Source organism: Columba livia, chromosome 6 (genome assembly GCF_036013475.1).
Source record: "Columba livia isolate bColLiv1 breed racing homer chromosome 6, bColLiv1.pat.W.v2, whole genome shotgun sequence".
NCBI lineage: Eukaryota > Metazoa > Chordata > Aves > Columbiformes > Columbidae > Columba > Columba livia.
The window spans coordinates 27777993-27798303 of NC_088607.1; the positions used below are offsets into that span (position 1 = coordinate 27777993).

Here is a 20311-nt window from a genome sequence, read left to right on the forward strand (position 1 = left end):
ACATGCCCAACACAATTTTTTCTCCATTTGAATATTTCACCCAGCAGACAGGGAGGATTTTGTACATTGTGTGCATCCCACAGCCCACCTGCAGCCACCCAGACATGCCACCGTGCTCCCAAAAAGCCACCCTACAGCAGACAAAAGTCACCCTATCACTCAGACCACCTGTACAGCACCTGCCCAGTAAGGTCAGTGCTTCTGGGATTTAACGAACTCGCTGCGCTGCATACAATGACAAGCCTCTAATATTGCACTATAAAGGCCTGCTATGAAGTACACTAATATTCAAAGAAATGGCCGCTAGAGTGTATCGGAAGAAAAACCCTGTATTTCTGTTTCTGAATTATTGTGAGAAATAGCTGAAATAAATTAAAAAAAAAGTACAAAAATAGTAACAAAAAACATCCACAAAAAAGCCCCCCTACACCAACATGTAATGGGAAATGTCTGTCAATTTTAGTAATTCAACACTGTTAACCATTTCACATATGAATAACATCCATAACAACTATTACAAGCTGAGAAACTGCTTATCAGTAAGTACACAGAGAACCAGTTTTAAAAACTCCCCTTGCCAAGTTTTGAGGTTTTAATGTCATCGTAAGTAGAATTATATTAAAAAAATCATCATTAACCCAAATTATGATTCCATTCTATGTCCATTTACAATAGCAAGTTGAAAAGTAAAAAATACAAATTTTCCATCATCCACTTCTCAAAGGCTTGATGCTTCTTTATTGTGATTATCTGGGTATAGAAATTTTACACTGAAAAGGTTGTTTTTAATATTACTGGTCATAAGAAAGTGGGTATGAATAATAGGATCCTGAATAGCGGGGGCAAGATTCACTATATCTGTTGGGGACAGATAGCATTCATGAACAGATTCTTAAAGTGCAGAGGAGTTGCAAGGGAGCATGATCTGTCAATCACCCTGTTGGCTTTGGGAGACAAATCTGCTGAATGAACATGTTATCCTCCAAATAACCGACTAAAAAAAAGTAAGTGCTCTTAATCTGACTCTGTTGGAGTTCATAAGGTAAAACCAAGATGACAATTTTAATGCCCCACAAGTTTAAATAAAAATATGTATATCACAGAGATCTATAACGTAAAAATTACTTCTCCTGCCAATAATCATTATCCAAACAATAAACTGGCACATCTGCTAAAAAGGAACAAATATGCTTTCCTGTGAACTAATTTAATTTTCCAACCCAGAGCACAAACCAAACCTGGGGAAAGAAGTGGGAGTGAATGATTTTGGTCTGCACTCAAAGAGTAAATCCCAAAGATCTCTGCTCAAGGCAGGAACATGGAAAGGCTTCTACTCAAGAATGCAGGTGAAATATTTGTGTAAATTTTAGGGAAGTATCTGCATTTTAGACCCTTTCCCCAAAGAAACATGCACCACTATCATCAAATTTGAACAACTGAAAATTTTTGTCATCACTTGCCTTCTTAGTAAATTGATATAATTGATATCTATATAATAGGATTTCAGATTTTAAAATGTGCTAAAGAGGAGAGAATTTTTAGGGATCAATTTTCTCCTTTTCCCTTAAATGCTATTTGTAACAATTCTTGTAGCCTCAATTTAAATCTAAAAAAAAAATTCAGCAGTAACCAAAATCACGAGCTATACATTATAGAATACATTATTCTCCAGAAATTAAGGTCACACACAATTCAAAGACCATTTGCTGATGCCTAAAAACACACAAGCATAAAGGCTTTTTTTCCCCCTTGTGGATTTATCTTCATATCACCTAGCAAAAAAGAATCTAGCAAGATAGATGGTACATTAGCTGTCAGTTTTCTGAAAATGGCTTCAAAAGACAGGAATCCTTCACTGATAGCATTACCTTCCTAGCAACCTTCTTATACCTATAATTTACTGATAAGAGCTATATGAAACCAATATATTATCACGTATCCATCCGTTCTGCAGCTTTAGAAATATTTCCTTCCTGAGATCGTATAGAGAATTTCAGCTTTCCAAAAACATTTCACAGCAGGCAGAGCTGTAAATTTTGTACTATACATCACCTGCAATTTGATCATTTGCTCATCTGTGTCAGTCAGCATCAACTCTGACTCTGGGACTTACTCCTGCAATGTGGTTCCTGTCTGTGCTGCAGCTGCAGGAGGCAGGCCAGGGTCGATGGAGATCCCACAAGACATCATTGCAAGCTATGTAATAACTGCTTGGAAAGTGAGAGAGCTCCTAGAGAAGGCATTGAGACCTACGGATGTTCTCAGATCACCTGTGGGTTCCTTGCAAGTTCAACATTTGTTGCAGTTTCCGAAATCAGGGAAATATATGTTAACGAATTTAACAATGTGAACAGGAAGGCTAGATCACAAATGCAATCTGCTTCAGAGGTGGTAAGAATGTACTTTGTATTTGTGAGGTCATTTGAGCACTTCACTACTACAATTCTTAAACTGGAATCATCACTGAAAGTGCAATAGATTACTTGAGTTACATATTCGGCTTTTGTCAGTAACTGTAGCTATTGCCACATAAGCTTACAGAAATTGTTTCTGATTACTCAGCTAGTTGTTTGGTGCCATATATGTTTTACATCGATCAAAACAGTCTTCTGTTTTAAAGAAATATTGCTTATCTTAGCTTTTGCGAGACTCCATGAAGTTGCCTACCATTCAGTTTATGCATTTGATACTCTTCTATTATTCCTTTATTGAAATATAAAGGGAAGCACAGAAAATTTGAACTATCTACACCTACACAAAACCAGACAACATTTCCAGTAAAGCAAAGCATTAAAACAAGTGAGCAGGAGGCAGGACTACGTGACTTCCTGAAGTCCATTTCATACGGGTATCCTATAATCTCATGAAACCATTACTCCTAGTCTTCTGCCCTCTGTCCCTTTGTACTCGTCCTGCGTGTAACAGCACTATAGGAATCCTAAACACATACTTTCTTTTTCTGAAAATAAATACATACTGAGCCTTGCTTTTTCTCAGTCATATACTGTATAATTTACTGACTAATACTGACTTTAAATTTCAAAATAAGAACAAAATCTCAAGGATTAGCCCTAATATTCACTCTTGCTGTTATTATACTTCACTGCATAGTCCCCTCTTTTGGGGTGTTCGACTTGTTTCCTACTGCAGCACTAACTTAGGACAGTCAAGGCTGAAGTTTGCTGTGCTAACACCTAATTATATAACAAAACCAAAAACAAATTTAAAAAAGGAAGAAAAATGTATATATGAACGAATTTAATGAACAGCAGACATAAAAAAAAGACATAAAAAAAGAGCAGTTGTTATTACTATTTTGTAGATGTGCTATTCAGGGGAGAGGTGACATAGAAGCAACAATCTCCTGAAGGTCTGACAACCCCAACACAAAGAGCACCTACCTCACGTGGCTCTGCTAGCAAGTGATTCTCACTCTTTCTCATTACAACCCTTCAGGCAAAATAATCTCACTCACATTGGTCAGGATGATCATAATGCCTGTCGCCAATCTTCATTTTCAGACTTAGTCAGACATTTAATCTGCTGTACAAGGCTCCAGCTAGTGGCTTTGTTCTTTCATTCTATATGTCAAACGTAATATGTAGATATGAAGAATGATTACTGTAGCTATTTTTCATTAGGGTCTTTAACCAATACACATATAAATTCTCAGTTCAGCAACTAAATGATGTATATATTTGCATGATGAACTGACTAACAGCTCAGAAGGGGGCATTATGGACTGCTACTTAAATCAATGCACATTTCTAAGTCATCTGTTCATCTATTCAAGTTATTGATGCATTTTAAGTCAATACAGTATAACAGTGCCATAAAATACCTGAGCAAAATAACCACTGCTTAGCAAGGTCCTAATAAGACAGATTTTGCATTTAGCATTTAAGCAGACCAGGCTGAGATACAAAGATGTGCAAGCAAAACATAAACGTATGAAGTTCTATTTTGTTTACACAGCAAGAAATTCCTTGTATGTTCAGTTTCTGAAGCTGTTACTCAGGGGCAGCAAGGGAAGGAAATGTTTGCAGAACAGCTGTGGGAGAACAATCAGAGGAAGAAGTGGCCTGTGGGCACCAACCCTGCGGGACATCCCTATCGTGTCATATTTTCCTCATGGTTCAAAGGACACAAGGGGAAAAGAAGGCCTCTGAAAGTGAGGACAAGCTGAGCACTCCCTGAACAATCACTCGTGTCTTACAGACTTGGGCGAACAAACAGCCAGCAAGGCAGTCCACCCTGGCCATTGCCTGAGCCCACCCAGAGCCTGCAGCAACACGTGAAAGGTTTCAGCAGGGCACAGAACAGCTTTGTTTCTTGGGGAGGCAGGAGGAAATAATGCCAGTGGGTAGAACTAACTTGTTTAATGGCTTGTGTTGGCCTAAACCCTCTGTCGGCTCAGGAAAAACATGTTCCTGCAGTACATATGGCTGTTGCCTCTGAGTGTTTTTGTCCCCATGTTCAGAAGCAGACCATTTTCCACACAAATGGACAGTACAGGTATTTTGGACAGTGTGAGTGATGCAAAGTTTAGATGCCCACAGGTTTTGCTGTCCCAAAAAGCAGAGAGCTATAGAGCTGGGATCAGTACCTGCACAGCACTATCTTAACTACCAGTAAGCAATAGCATAAAAATAGCTATTTTCATCTGTGGCTTTCAGAACACTTTATAAAGATGTTTAACCATCGTGATTCCTAGATGACAAACGTTTAAACAATCTCAGAAAAGTTATCTGGCATTTTGCAGACAGCTGCCATGGCTCTTTAGCATTGCTTTCATACACATTCTTGAGGCATCCACTGCAAAAATACTTGGACTGAGCTGAAGCTAAGTAAGGTAGGTAATTCTTCGATGAAGTTATCAAAGATTTTGCTTTATGGTAGCAATATTCAAGCAAAAAGGCAGGTCTCCACATATTTCAGCAGTTGATGGCTTCTCAAACCCTAAAATCATTCTCGATAGAAATACAAATTATAGTGCAAAGGCAGGAAACATTTCAGACATAAGTGCAGACACAGCCACAGAAATCACTGAAGAGTAAAAATTGATTCCATTTGCTAAGAAAAGGCAAACAGTTTGAAAAGATTAGACGCTGTTGTGTTATTCCATTAGAAAGCTGATGAAGTTTGAAGCTCTGTGAAGGCATTCAGATTAGGCTAGTTCTGACAGAAACATGCTGACTAAGAAAAATCCCCTTCTATATTTAAGAATTGCAGCAGATGGTGCTAGCAGTAGGATGCATCAAGTTGTTATGACTGTGGGCACTCTCATCTATCACTGAAAGTCTCAAAATGCCATCACCCTATTGCAGTTCTCAACCTGAACTCTGAGAAATGTTCCAAGTTCTAGCATGATGTAGTGGGTACCAAGTGCCTGCGGGTCAGACTTCTTTGGAAAAGCTTCAAAAATTACATTCTTATGGCTTAGAGGGACTTGGGATGTTTTTAAAATAGCCAGAAGATTGTAGACCTGTACCTTGCATTCTCTAAGCAAAAATGTTTCCCCCACTTCCAGCATAAAGCTCTGAGCTTTTGGAAATCTTGGGTTTTTGTACATGGCATAACATGGAGATACTCAAGGCTGTTAGCATGCCAGGAGGGGTGTGAGCTGGGGGCTGGCACAGAGGGGACAGCTTACAGCTGTGAAAAGTGGTGAACGACAGATGTAAGCGGCATCTTCAGTTGTCTTTGGATCTACTAGGCATGTGGGTTCAGGGACCCTTCCCTGAATGTGAGGCTGCACAAGCATAAGCTTTCAACTGCATCAGCTAACTAAATCACCCGTAGGCTGAAAAACGTGCTGCCCAGCCTCTCCTCCTCTGTGAGGAGGAGGCACAAGGGACACTGGCAGCCTCGCTGTCCTCCCACGCCACTCACGCTTCTTGGAGCGGCACTGCTCCATCCCACCCGCCTCCCTGCTGCACCGCGCCGCGCCAGGGAGCCAGGCTCGCTTTGCCTGAAGGATTGAACACGCTCTCGCCCACGTCAAAGCTAAAAATCACACCATCACGTAGCTACCCCTCCTGGTCACCTCTGCTCTTTAGCAGCGTGTGCAATCATCTGAACAGAATGAGACAAATCAGTGGAGAAATTCCCTCCCAGCCTTCTGAAAAACCCACAGTGGTTTTTTATGAGTTATTAAGCACACAGCCCTGCTGAGTGATGATTTTGGAGTTATAAAGGTATTCGCTGCAGGAATTTTTTATCCTTTTTCTCTCTTGCCATGGCAACCAGGGTAACGAAGTACTTCAGAGGCAGACAGCGCCTCACAGTACAAAAAATGTTTGTAGCACATCTGACTTGTTTCTTTTTCATAATGAGTAAAGCGTTTTTAAAGGTCTTTTAGAAAATCAGTTGAAAAAAACAAAACCTGCTCAGCACAATTTTTTCTGCCCGCTTTAACAAAAGAATGTGGATATAGTCTACACTTAATAGAATTAGAGGTCCAGAATTATAAAAAAGGGTAAAGACTGCAAAACAGGACCTAGCTTGTTTTCTCAGAGCTACATGGCACACCTAAAAAAACTGGCAAAAATACCAGAAAAACACCATATTGTCTTTTAAAGACTGTTCTGTGAAGATTTGTAGAAATGCATTATTTTAGGTTTCTCTTTTTTTGCTCAAAGTTCAGGATCCTGCTTCTGCATATCTTATCTGCATGACAGTAGCTGATGCCTTTCCTCAGTTGTACAAGACAACAAAGAAATACAGGAGAAAACTGACATACCTACAATACTGTGTATTTGTGGAGAGAGAGAACTGACAGCTGAAGGAAACCCTTGACCCAAGTCAGGATCAAGTCTGCAACATTTATACTAATTATAATGAAGCAGGAAATCTCATTCCTAAAATAGCTGAAATTAGTACTGTGCCGTTAAGATTTTTACATGCCTGTTGGGATCATGACACAATCAGTAGACGTGCAATGGTAATAATGAACTTCTCTGATTCAACAACAATTCTTTAAAGAGTTGTCAAAATCAGAATGATTTCTATAAAAAGAAGACACTCCATTAGCAAGAACTGCCTTGCCTTTCTCTTGTTAGCCTTGTTGAGGCAACAGACTCATCTCCCTAATACTTATTTGAAGAAGATAAATTACTTGCCTTAGGTAATGTCTTATGACAGCATTTTCAACCAGTTAGCTATAGTAACACTTTTCTACTCTAAATTGTTTATGTGTACTTGCTTTCACATCCTTTTATTCCCATACTGTAGAGAACAGCAAATAGGAAGACTGAAGTCTCTTTCTCCATTTTGGGAAGCCCAATGCTGACTGTGGTCAACAACAGACTCTCAGTGGCTTCAGCAGACTGAAGAATAAGACAGATCACATCTCTGTTCTAATCCTTCTTTCAGTGTTTTAAGATGGGGGTGGGAGGGGAGCGAAGAAAAAAACAAAGGTAGTGAAATGCCTGTAAATACCTTTTAGGCATTCCTAGCACTGTGGCAGAAAATCAGGGAAATTATTGTATTCTCATACATTAATAAATGAAATTTCCAAGAATGAAAAATAATGAACGTTTCAACAAATGAACACTTCTCAAAGACTTTCACACTTGTATCAATTCTATTTTCCATTTGCTGAAGAAAAAGTTATCTGCTCTCATACAAATTAAAACCAGAGTGAAGAACAAATAGCCCATTTCTATACAAATCATGACAGATTCTTTAGTTACCAATAGCTACTACATTATTCTATCAAATAATACATATACAATTGCAATCCAGGGGGAAACAGCCACACCAGACAGTCTTGAAAATAGATTTCTTGCACATTGATTTTGTGAAATTAATCGCAATGTGCCAAAACTAACAACAAATTCTACCCTTCTGTACCAACTGAAACTTGGAAAATGTTCAAAGACTAATCATGTGATAATTGTGTTACTGCCCATTGTAAAACAAATGCTATTTTGCTAGCCAACCCCAATATCTTGTTTCATTATCCTAAAAACATTTATTATTGCCTGTTTCTCAAGCAAGTTCAATTACTTTTTTATCCATTTTTCTTTTTAATATGCTGTGTTAGCTGTCCATAATGCACAATAGGAAGGAGGCTTATTACTTCTGAAAAACAGTATTTCCATGGCAATACAAGTCATCTATAGCAACAATCTCTTATCAGCTTTTCCCAACATCTACGGCAGCTGGAGGTTTGCTTTAAATTGTATAACAAAATGCACTACAAAGAACAAGATCTCAGTAGAGACTTCAGTGCTTCCCTTACATATCTTAGATAGTCTTGGTTTTATAAGAGCCTTTAGGTCATAGCATTTCTTAAGCAATTACAACCTCTTTAATTAGACACAGGTGCACACAATGTTGGCACACATTTCCAGAGACAACTCCAACCAGACAGACTCTTAATGAAGTCACAAGGAGTAGATGACCAGAGCTAAAAGACCAAATGTTTGCTTTTCTTTTGCAAATATTCTAATGCAAAATTTTTACTGTTGCAAAAATAGTAAAAAAAAAAAAAAAGTTTTGTTTGGATTTTTAATTTGTTTTGTTTTGGTTTGTTTGTTTGGTTTGGTTTAAAATTCGCAGTTGATGTGAAGCATAGGTGCATAGTAGGGCGTGCAGCAGCACTATTTGCTTGTACTTTTTATTTACTTTATAAATGTCGTTACACCTGTATGTCAATAAACTCATCTGTAGTCTGACATACCAAGCAGACTCACTGATCTCTCTACAAAACATGCAACTGTCCAAGTCAATTAGAGCTATTGCATCTGAGCATTCCAAGTTAACACTGAAATAACAATTCTGATCAAACTCTGTAGTATAGATTATCCATATTTTAATCTTTTTAGGAAAAAATGAGATAAGAAAGTAATATTTACACCCTGATTGTTCTCTGATTTGAGGCAGTGTGGGGTGTGCTGATAAGTTTTACCAATACAAATGTTTCAGCCTTAATACCAGCGTACCAGCCATAGTTAGAAACATATGCTCTATTCCCCCCATCCAGCAGCTACAAGGAAAATGTTGAAGTTTGACTATTGTGCTGTCACTGTTAAACCCAAAGTCAGTTTTTACTATAGCAGAAAGACAGCATGCCTGACATAAAAATGAAGATATTTTGACATAGTGAACTGATTATTTCTAACCCTCACTGATAATTATCCGACTTTCAATCTGATCCAGCTAAGAGAGAACACAAAAGCCTATTATAAACTCAAGCATATGGCACCAATCAAAGGAATTTAACTTTCTTTTCCAGGCTAAAATTATTTTCTTTATTAAGACCAAAAAGCAGCATTTATCTTCTGCTTTCCTCTTCATGTTTCGCTTAAGCAGGATAACAGTAACTCAGCTGAATTGTCAGCAATGGACATTATCTTCAAGACGACTGACTTCAGGCCTGCTGCCCGTTTAATGATGGTACTGTTTGTTTAGAAGAAGGATAGCTGGATTATTGTTTATATATGCAAGCAACAGTTAAATCTGAGGAAAAGACTGATTTTGTAATTTTAATCTGGAAAGACATTATACCGTTCCCTGAAAAATGAGTATTTAATGGATAGAGTGCCTCAAGAAATGGTTGGCATCAGCCAGAGTAGAATCTAAATTGCATAAAGTGAAATTAAAATTCTGATCCACTATAAATAACAGTTCCTACAAAATAAATGTCTGGTCAGAATGTAAAGGTCAGTGATTTGGCATTGCAGTACTGCATTAAATATTGACACTGATGTTGAAATGACCCTGCTGCCTAACACAGGAACACCAGCGCAGGGGCTGTTCTAAGTAGCACCGCACTGAAAAGCAGCTTGACCTTGCTGCTGAATTACCATTTCAAGCTTTGCAATGCCATTCAGTATCAGTCATGACTCTAAGTGAAGTTTTGCTGAGAAAATGTATTAGCAGCTGAGTGAGGAGTGGATGTAGGTCCAACCTAAACTAGGCAGCAACAACCACTTAATAAGATGCCAGAGTATGCACATACTGATCAGCACTAATGTAAAGATTTCTCAATTTCCTTGCATAAATATATGTCCATATATCAAATACTCCACACTGCTGCTGCATCGGTGGCAACTATATGGTTTAATATATTCATAGATCTTAATAAATCTTCTGATCTGGAAAATGGTCTGACTGCAACCCCATGCACAAAGAGCTAGAAAGCTTCTCTCATCCCTTGCTTAGGATTTTTAAAGGGCTTACTACACTACTATTTTACTCTACTTTTATAAAAGCAGCTTCTTTCCAGTGGTGGACCTCAACAGACCAACAGCAGTAGCCAGTGAAGAGAGCCTCCAAGCTCTTCTGCATCCACATCCTCTCATATATTTGTTTGGTACTTCAGAGAGTGCAGAGCTAAGAACAGAAACAGAACTTCATTGCAGCACATTGCAGCTCCAAAGAATCAACTATTACTTCTCCCCTAAAGAAACTGCATTTTTCAGAACATCATACAGGTGAGCGAGTCCCCTTACTCCTACCTACACAAAACCACACGTGAAATAATTTCCTGTTAGCAGTCAATAAACTCCAATCCAGATATTAGAAACTTAAGGAAATAGTAAGGTTAAGCTTACTATCTCACATTCAATTTACAGTGCTTTAGCATGACAGCTACCATGTCCCAATCTTCAAGCTTTTCAGATTATCTGCTTCCATAGCAGATTTTGTAGAGTGATTGTCTTAATGTTAAAAGTCTCCGCGTTAAATTGCTGGAAGAGTAACATTGTGTCAGCAAGGACTGTTTCATGCATTTCTTTTTTTTTTTTGGTAAGCAATGCCAAACAACATAAACCATTAAACAATCTGCAGCATTGTGGAAGAAACTGATGGTGCATGCCAAAAACTCTCCTCCTCTGAAAAACGTGAGGAATTTGCATTGATAGTTTCAAGAGTTTGCATATGGTCCAGTGGCATTTTTTATTCCATAGTGATCAAAAATTGTTGGGGGAAGGGGAAGACAAGAGAAGGAAGAAGACAGACAACTAATTACAAAGACTGAAATAACACATAATAAAGGGATACTTTCTTGATCACTTACTCATGCAACCACATACCCGAATCACAAAAACATAAAATACATACACATACTTTGAGTCTTCTATAATAAATTTTGTGTAATGTGGATCATGCTTCCCAGATCATTTATTCTTTCTCATTTAATTAGACTGGGAAATCTGGAACAAATTGCTACTGATCAAAAATTAAACGTATATCTTCCTATGTTACATGTAAAGAAGAGATGGAATAGAAAATCATAATCAAAAGAGTGTGCTAAGCAGAAGGTAAAGGTTGCAAAATCATTATCGTAATTATCTCATATACGAGTAAAGCATTCCAAAGTCACAGAAGGCCGTAATTAAAGAGGTCTGTATTATCTTGACTTCACCCTCTGGAGTGTTACAATCCAGTCTTCAAGTGCCACAATTGTACTTTGCTCACTTATTCAGTATCAAACTTTGGATTACAAGTTTGAGATCCAACATAGAAAATCTCTTAACCCTGTTCCCATTACACTAGCAGCACCCAATTAAAACACCTTCCAAATAAAAAGCATGTTTCTAATTGATGCTGTCCTGTTCTAAAAACAAGCAGTTTCATCTCTAACTTTTTCCAGAGCCTTTGTAGAATCAGAGACACTGAAGTCAATCTGAATTTGCATGACCCAATAAATCTCAGGCTTCTCTCTTAAAATCCTCTTGTCTCTGCCATTTTCTTCAATGCTGCTCTTCTTACTAGGTTGGTATTTAAAAGACCATATTGGTCTTCGGGGACAAATCAACAGGATATCGCTGAATTTCCCCATAGGTTCTGAGCAGCTTTTATTCTATCCCATTCTGAAAGGTATGATCATCTTTGTGCATTTTCCACATTGCTTTTAATGCAGCAAGAATCAAGGGAAGAAAGTAAACATCAGCCCATTATATAAGCTTCTGAAGGCACTAGTTTAAATTCCTTCTTTTGCCAAATATTTCAATCAAATGGTTTTGGCACTTTTTAAAATAGAAATAACTGTTCCCTGTTGCGAAAAATCGAAACTGACAAGTCAATGCCAGATTAAAGAAACTGAAGGAGAACTGCACAAGACTTCTTTAAAGAAAAATACCCCAGCCTTTTTACAGAACTACACCATGTAGGCCCAAACATCCAAAGTATTGTTGAGAAACTAAGAGGAATGCAACAGCTAACTCAGAAGTGCACCAGGATTCTTATTCAGCACATTTTCTTTTTCAGTGTTTTATTACAGAAGCTGTTGAATGATTTCATAAAAAGAAAAAAGAACAAGAAAAAACTTTCTAAACAGGAAAAAAAAATTAAAATCTCTTTGAGAAACACGGAACTTCCTCTTTTGATATCTATCCCTGCTTTTTAGTGGCAACATGCAATGTGCCTTAACTTTTCTAACAGCTCAAAAGCACTGCAAAATAAGCTTGTTTATATATTCATTAACTGTTAAAGGAAGGAAAATCCTAGTAGTTGAGTAAATAACAAAGAAAAAGAATAAAAGTTTCTGAAATATTTTGTTTTATCCAAATCTGGATTTCTCAGTGAGAAAACGTTTGGGCAGAACACTTCTAAAAGTTTAGTCTGATGCTTTTTAAAAATGAGGTAGGGATTCTCCCTTTCTAACCAAGTGACTAGTTCAAACAAGTATGTTTTGGTACAGGATTGTAATCAGGCCATTCAGCTGACATGGCTACTTAAGTAAGCATTGGCCTCTCTCTGCTTAACACATGTTATAATAGTTTAATTTAAATGTATGTGTCTTAATGTTCCTGAACCTAGGACATAAGTAGGTTGTTTTCATAAATAGGGTTTTCCCTGATGTTGGAGGATTTCTTCACAAACGCAGGCTTTTCTTTTAGGGATGATTCGACACAGTAATATGTGTATTTCTCCAGCATGCATTGTCTATAGAGAGAATGAAAACAGAATGGCCACAGCACCAAGAGTACCTGTATTTTGAGCCAAAAAAGCATTTAAAATAAATAGTTAAGACAGAAACTGAGTCCCTCAGATTACAACTATTCTTTGGGGGCCACAGTCCAGTCCTAGAGTGCTGCTAAACATCTTAAAGGCAGCAAAATTACATATTTCTTTTCTTTGTTTATTGCAATCACAGAACTTCTTTAAAAATATTTAGATATTGGAAACTCAGACAAGATATGTTTACATAGCTGAAGTTGTGAAAGGATAGGGATTTCTCTGGTGTACAATGATCCAAGAGGTTTTATCCCTTGGGCAGGAAACACTAGTACTCTAATCAAGATAAATTATGTTTTACTAATGTAGACAGACACTAAAGAGGATATTTCTCAAACAAACAGTATAACACAAAGTCACATGCTGATACACTGCACTATATAACATTTGGGCAACTGGGTATTTCAAAAGAAAACAAACAACAAGATTTAACACATTAGGACCAATTTTCATAGCAAGTTAAGCAGCAAAATTAGTCAAGTGTTTGCTAATGGAATATCCTCACATTAGCAATAGCTTATAAACCTCCAAGCAAGACTTTTTAAAACCCATTAGCCTTTTTTTCTCTGTAATCACAGTGAAGCAGAAGTTGTGTATGTGTGAAAATCAGAAATGAAAGATTTAAAAAAAAAATAACCAAAGAAAAATAAAAAGGACACCTCCATGGTACTTTTGCTACTAAGACAATTTCCTAAAGAAAGCAAAATGCCAGACGTACTTGGACAGAAACTGAGATACACATGAGGTACTTCGTTAAACAGATGTGACCGAGCTTAAATGGATCATCTTTGTAAATGGTAACAAATCAGTTTCAAGGTCAATATGATCTTTGTCTCCTCTGCCTAATCTTATGACAAAGATGACAGTTTTGATAATCTATGGAACTCCTAACCTTTCAAATTGAATTGACGCAAGCATTAACATACTTTACAGCAATAATAAGACTTAGTCCCTTCTATACTTATCTTACATGCAAGTGCTTTGCATGTGAAAATATCATTCCTGAGCCACAACTGGCTCTTCAAAGCAACTCAGGTGACCTCATATTCACATATACCTTTGACCTGAGCAACAATAAAGAGAGTCACATTTCTTTTACAATGCAACTTAAAAATAACCACTTCAGCATTAATATTAATACTTTTTTAAACATGAAGGAAGAAACCTTGTCAGCCTACACTGCTGTACTGCTGAAAACTACCAGAGTCCTGATATCAATCATAGTTGTGCCAATTATGTAACACTGCAGAAAAAATAAAAGCAGTCCTGGTAGGTTATTACAGGAATATTATACGCTATGTGCAAGAAAAGAGAGGTAACTATGCCTTTCTTTTCAATATGTTCAAATGGGATATACCAGGCTCAAACTGGAGTTCTTCATAGTGGAAAGGATATTGACAACACACAGTGCCCAGGAGAGAGCAGCAGAAATAAGAATATGTTTTGAGTAATGCAGCTGGATCATTTAATTTAAAGAACACCAAACTTCATTTTCTGATAAGTAAAAAATTGCCATAAAGCAGACAGCATCAATTGTTCTCAGTGGACGCATGATCATGGTGCAGGGCAGAGGGGAGGGGCAGGCAGTTACAAAGGGGAGAAAAAAGAAGGCCACAAAGAAAATATTTCTATCTGCAGCAAGAAATATTAAGATTATGTATTGTGAAAATGTCAACCCTATTCTTCATGGATCACTAGAACACAGCAAGTATTGACACAGTCTTGGTCTGACAAAAGAGTGCAAGCTTTGCAGAATACAGAAATTAACCCACCACTGGACATTACAAAGGGGGGAAAAGGGTGAGGAATGGGAAGAGGCTCCTTACAGAAAACATCCCCTAGTAAAATGAAAGCATTAAACAAATTTCTTAGTACAGTGTTTTTTTGATATTTGCAAATAGTTCAGAAAAAAATATCTGCCATGAAATTTGCAGGCAAATCTGATCTGCAGTGTAGGGTGATGAACTTGGTAATCTCTTCTGGAGAAAGAAGCTCTCCTTTCTATCATTCTGTTATTAGATGCAGGAAAAAATTGTTTTCAACAGTACATTATATGATCTAAACCACAGCTTTAACTGAGATTATTAGGAAGTCAGTAAAGAGGCTTAACTCCTAATGAAACTTGTTGTAACGTGGAGATCTTAACATGACTTTATGTTGATTTGTTTTCTTCTGAAACATAATTTAACATATTTTAGAGATAAGACAGTCAAGCAGCATCTGTGGTTAACACATTTGCACATTTCTATGGCTTAAATTTTACTCTTTACCTAGAATGAAAACAACTAGCTAAGGATTCTAAACCAAAAGAGAGATAGTTTGTTAGCTTAATCTGGGCTTGCAGAAAAATTTAGGGTCCTTGAAATTCCCAATCATTTCCAAATACAGAAATATTGGAAGATGCCAATTAGATTGCATTTAAGTTATTTCCCAGCAGGTGTGTTTCCTAAGGACTGCCTCATGCTGTGCAGCATTTCAGAACCATAACAATTGAATCCCATTATAATTATTACAGTAATACATTGCCTATAACCATGACTTGTCACCTCAACAAAGTACTGCCAGGTATTTCAGTGATCTTTAATGGCTTCTGTCTAACATCTTTAAAGTTCTGGCCAGTTGCAGAAGTACAGCACTTGCTTCTGGCTACTTATACGTGTTGTTTGCTCCAGCTTCTAAATTAAGTAGTTGCACCTTTTCTCCTTCAAAATGTCTCTTCGGTGTGATTCTGGACATGGTGAATTACCTCATTTCCCATGCAGGACCTCTAGCTGTCACTGGCTCTCATGTACCATGTACTCCTGAAATGTGTTTGGGGTTTGGTTTGGTTTAGTTTTTTGTTTGTTTTGGTGTTTTGTTTCTTTGTTTGTTTTGTTGTTGTTTTGTTTTGGGGTTGTGTTTTTGTTTTGTTTTGTTTTTTGAGAAAATATACTTTTGCAATGATTTGATGAAGCTCTGAGAGGAATGAGTATGCCAGGAATAACACTACTGTTTGGTCTACCTGAGACTACTCATTATGAGCCATCTTGTGCAACTTTCAACAACTAACTACTGATGTGCTGCCTCCTGTGAGTGTTTGAAACAGTTTTCTAATACACTCTGCCACTAAAAATTATATAAACAGCACATATCACTAGCAGTTCTCTCACTTGTATCTTTTATCACACGAAGTATCAAGCACTGTGTGTTATTTTACTTATTTTACTCTGCAGCAGCTATTTTAATAGCTCACTCTGCAGAAAGTTTCTGTAAGCATCTGTTTTCATGCAGCTTTTATATATTTACTTGAACAAACAGTATTAGCTTTAACACATTTTGCACCGTTCCATCTTGGTTTTACTTTCAGAAGAACAAATTATATGAGAGAAAACAAGAGAACCTTGAAATACAGACATAGTCAGTAATTTTATGCAGATGTTTAGCTGATGTTTATGCTTTGAGATTTATGACTTCCACATTATCTCTCATTTTCAGCTACTGCTGTGTGTGAAACTTGCAGGGTATGCGCTATGCACGTGCTATGCCTTACCACTGCCTTATGGTTCTGAATTCAGTGAACTAATACATAAGGTCTCCAATCAAAGCATCGGTGTTCGCACTGACAGGGAAGACGCAGTTATAGATTTTTAAGTATCTCCCACGTTGCACTAATTCACATAACCTCTGTTAACCACAGAGAGCCCTGCATGTAGAAGTGAAATGCTTGGTGGAGAAAAAGCATTTACCAGTTCACAGCAAAACCCATGTCATTAGAGCAGCATTTATAATGGAATTTGACTTAATGGAGATGGAGGCCTATAGACACTGTATTAATGCTTCACAACAGTAAGGTTGTAGCAAGCTTTTAGCACAATATAATGATTCACTAGGCTAAAATTATACACTAAACAGTGCTTGGTTGAACCAGCACATTATGTTTTCAGTACATACTCGCACAGCTTGGCAAAACACTGCTCCTTTAAATTACAAACATAATTCATAATAATTGGCAGTATCTTCCAATTGTGCTGGCTCTAGAAGCTCCAGAACAAAAACAGGTTAAACTATCCACACACCATCATTGTACAAGAAGTTTTATGGCTCCCTTCATAGAGCTTAATATTAAAACCACAGATACTGTTGTTTATGAGAAGTTCATAATTAATATAAGCTAAGTATAGCGTTGTTTTCAGTAAGAGACCATTAATAGACTAGATTCTTATCAGCTCTGTACAAAATCCTTTTAGATGACCTTGTGGAATGCCTTTGTGGAGAAATTAACACCAAAAATTATTGTAAGTATTTTTTTGTCAGCGTTTATTTCGCATTAGTTAGAAAATTTCATGAAATGCATTCCATAAAATTATCAGAAGTGGTTCTATGACATCCCTTAATAAAAGCATAACTTACAAGATGTTCTTTCTTGCACTTTATTTTGTACCTATGGACTTTTCCAGAGTGGATAAGAATAACTCTTTGTCACATTTCAAGGTGAATTTTAATATGTATGGGAAACCAAAAACTGATGGCTACTGTGAATAAAGCAGCCTGTTTATCTAAATGACAGACATGGCACAGGCATCCTGAGGTCAAGTTTCCCTTACACATGCTGCCCTCCTGCTGATCTGAAGATTTGAAAGGGTGTCCTAAGTCTGTGCAGAATTACTCTTTGGCCTCTCTGCTAAGACTATGAGCAAAGGTCTTTTCCTTCTGTTCTTTATGACAGGGATACCTTTCCACCCACAGATGACTGGATCTATTACTCCTCAACCCAGTCTGCTCACATAGAAAAGGTGGGTAGAAATGCACATCAGATGACAAACAGGCTTTCCTGCACAGGATGTCAAACCACCTCACTGCAAAACAATATAATATTTTCTTTTGGTTTTGTGCAAAACCACAGCCAGACAATTTCCGTATTTAAAAATAAATTTGAATAAATCTAAATTTCTTAGTTTCTGCTTTTAATATGCTAAGTAAAAATGGGTAATTCATCAGACTGACACAAAGGAAAACTATACTTCATACTACAGCCAGTTCTACTAGGCGACCAAAATCAGGTATCAATAACAACAAAGTCAGACATTTTACTTTCATACGTTTCCAAGCAAAATATCCTTGCACTGACAGTTAACAAGTGAGAAAAGGGAGCTGTAAAAGCAAATCAATAATCTGTTAGGGTTCTTAAACATATCTGTGAATTACGTGGGTGTAACTGGGAGCAGCTAGAGAAAATTGCTGAGGATGAAAAACTGAATAGAACATTAGGAAAGAATTGGATCCATCAATATTCACCATCCACGTTTCCATACTACAGTCTTATGGCATCAAAAGTTACATCTAGATGAACATGTACAGGGACAGTACTGGATGCTTAGGTAAGTTAGAAAGTTGGGATACGTCATTAAATTCCAATACTATTTTATCACAAGCAGTGACAGATGATGACAGCAACCACAGAAAAAAGGCAGAAATTGTACTTACTTTTGGAAGCAGTTCTAACTGGAGGCTTGTCAGGTTTGAAGGCAACTTGGGAGAGAAAGTTTCTCCTTTGGCATTACCCAGAAGATAAGCTGTAAAGACAAACCAGTCTCCTTTTAGCGATTTTATTTTCCAAATCGGCAACTAAGAAAAACTCAATGTACATTTAACATTATCTACCATTCATTATTTATTACAAAATATCAAATACATATTGTAGCAATACATTTTAAAGAGCCAAAATACTCTCACACCAAAAAGAAAACACACTTTTCCTTGATGGGCTGCAAGACAAAAGTATGGGGGTTTTAGCTTTAGTATGTAAATACACAGACAAATAAAGCAAACTGATTGAGTTTGTACTCTATATGCTAAATGCACAGAGTTATCGGCCTTGCTTTGGAAGACTAGAGAAAAAACAACACTTGAGGACAAAAATCCCACCATTCTAGAAACAAACCCCACATTTCTGGAAGAAGAGTTTACCAAGTCAGATAGGAATAGCAAAGAAAACAGTATAAAACATGCCTTTAATGCAAATATGATTAGGCCTGTTCAAATTCTGGATTCAGATTTTTGTCTCTATACCATTTGGAGAATTCATCCATTTTTTGTGCTGCCCTGTGTAGCAAAGATTTCATACTTTCAACTTCATATCTACATGACAGAAATCTTACAATCGGGGACCTCTAACAGCACCACAGTGTGATCGTCCTCAAAAGGCAAATAAGATCAGCTTCAAAGGCACTTCTTATCTTTCCCTGCTCTGTGATTTTCTATACTTCCTAGCCTGCAACGTAGCTGCACATCTTTGCAGACCAGCTGTGACTGGAAGATAGGTTTGAAAGCCTGTCGTCCCTTACAAGAACCAAAGGCCTATGGGGAAAAAGCAAGTCAACAAAAAGCTGATATTTATTTCAAGTGCTCAAACTGTGTACAGTCCTATAGGATTAATTTAGTGCTAGATATCTGTACAATTGTTACTATGTTCATCTCAAGTTATGTTTCTGAGTGACTATAGGAATATCAATTACTTTTGGGTAGCTACTGTATCTCCTGCTTTTCTCCAACTATACTGTGATCACCATCAGCATTTCACGAGTAAAACCACTAAAGTACAATTAGATAATGCAAATGAGATTATGGCAAGCACTATGCAGGGTTTCTTTTAAATAATGCAGTTCTATATGTGTGTGAGAAAAGAAGCATTTAACTATATAATTAAAAAGAAAACTTATCACACAAACCTAGCTCTGAACATACGGAAATGTATAATTCAGAATTGATTAAGTGTGAATTAAAGCAACGCTCCAAAAGGTCAGAGAATATGAATTTACGCTCTAAAAGACAAAAGATTATTTTTAACACCAGGCACAGAATTGCTCCCTTTACACATGATATTTTAAGTAGTAGTTCTGCAAGTTCTGCAAGCTTCTACTGGCTACCCTACCTTGAACATTTCATGAAGGACCTTCCTACAAGTGGCTTCAGGAGTAATGCACAGTGACATTTTTGATTTCTAGCATGCTCATCCTTATTTTCAGAGAACTCTTATTAATCTACATTTCTCTGCTAACACTGAAAAATAAATTAGTATCCTAGTAAACTTCCTTAATTGTCATTCTCTGCTCTGTAGAAACTGGAATTATGGTACAAAAATCTCTGCACACAAGTCATCACACATTATTAATGGTTCTGGTTGTTATCCTTGCATAACAAAATGCTCAACAACAGAATAGAGATGGTGATTAAATCACACTAGCAGCCCCATTTATAGTAGGCTGATGACATTTAGGTGACCTTTATCCCACAACAATCCTGCTAAATTTGTGACTTTTAACAGGACCTGTTAGTGAGAAATCTGATGAAGTTTCCCTTGATA

General features: G+C 37.2%; 1 protein-coding gene and 1 long non-coding RNA gene across 3 annotated transcripts in view; one reads left to right on the plus strand and one right to left on the minus strand.

Moving 5' to 3' along the window:
• Window positions 1–20311, minus strand: part of LOC110366092 (uncharacterized) — a 221194-nt gene that overhangs the window by 185851 nt on the left and 15032 nt on the right. For both annotated transcript variants that reach the window (XR_010473534.1, XR_010473533.1), the window contains exon 2: window positions 18433–18521. This is a non-coding gene — a long non-coding RNA (uncharacterized LOC110366092). The remainder of the gene's footprint in view (window positions 1–18432; window positions 18522–20311) is intronic.
• Window positions 1–20311, plus strand: part of RASGEF1A (RasGEF domain family member 1A) — a 165463-nt gene that overhangs the window by 76248 nt on the left and 68904 nt on the right. The window lies entirely within an intron of this gene.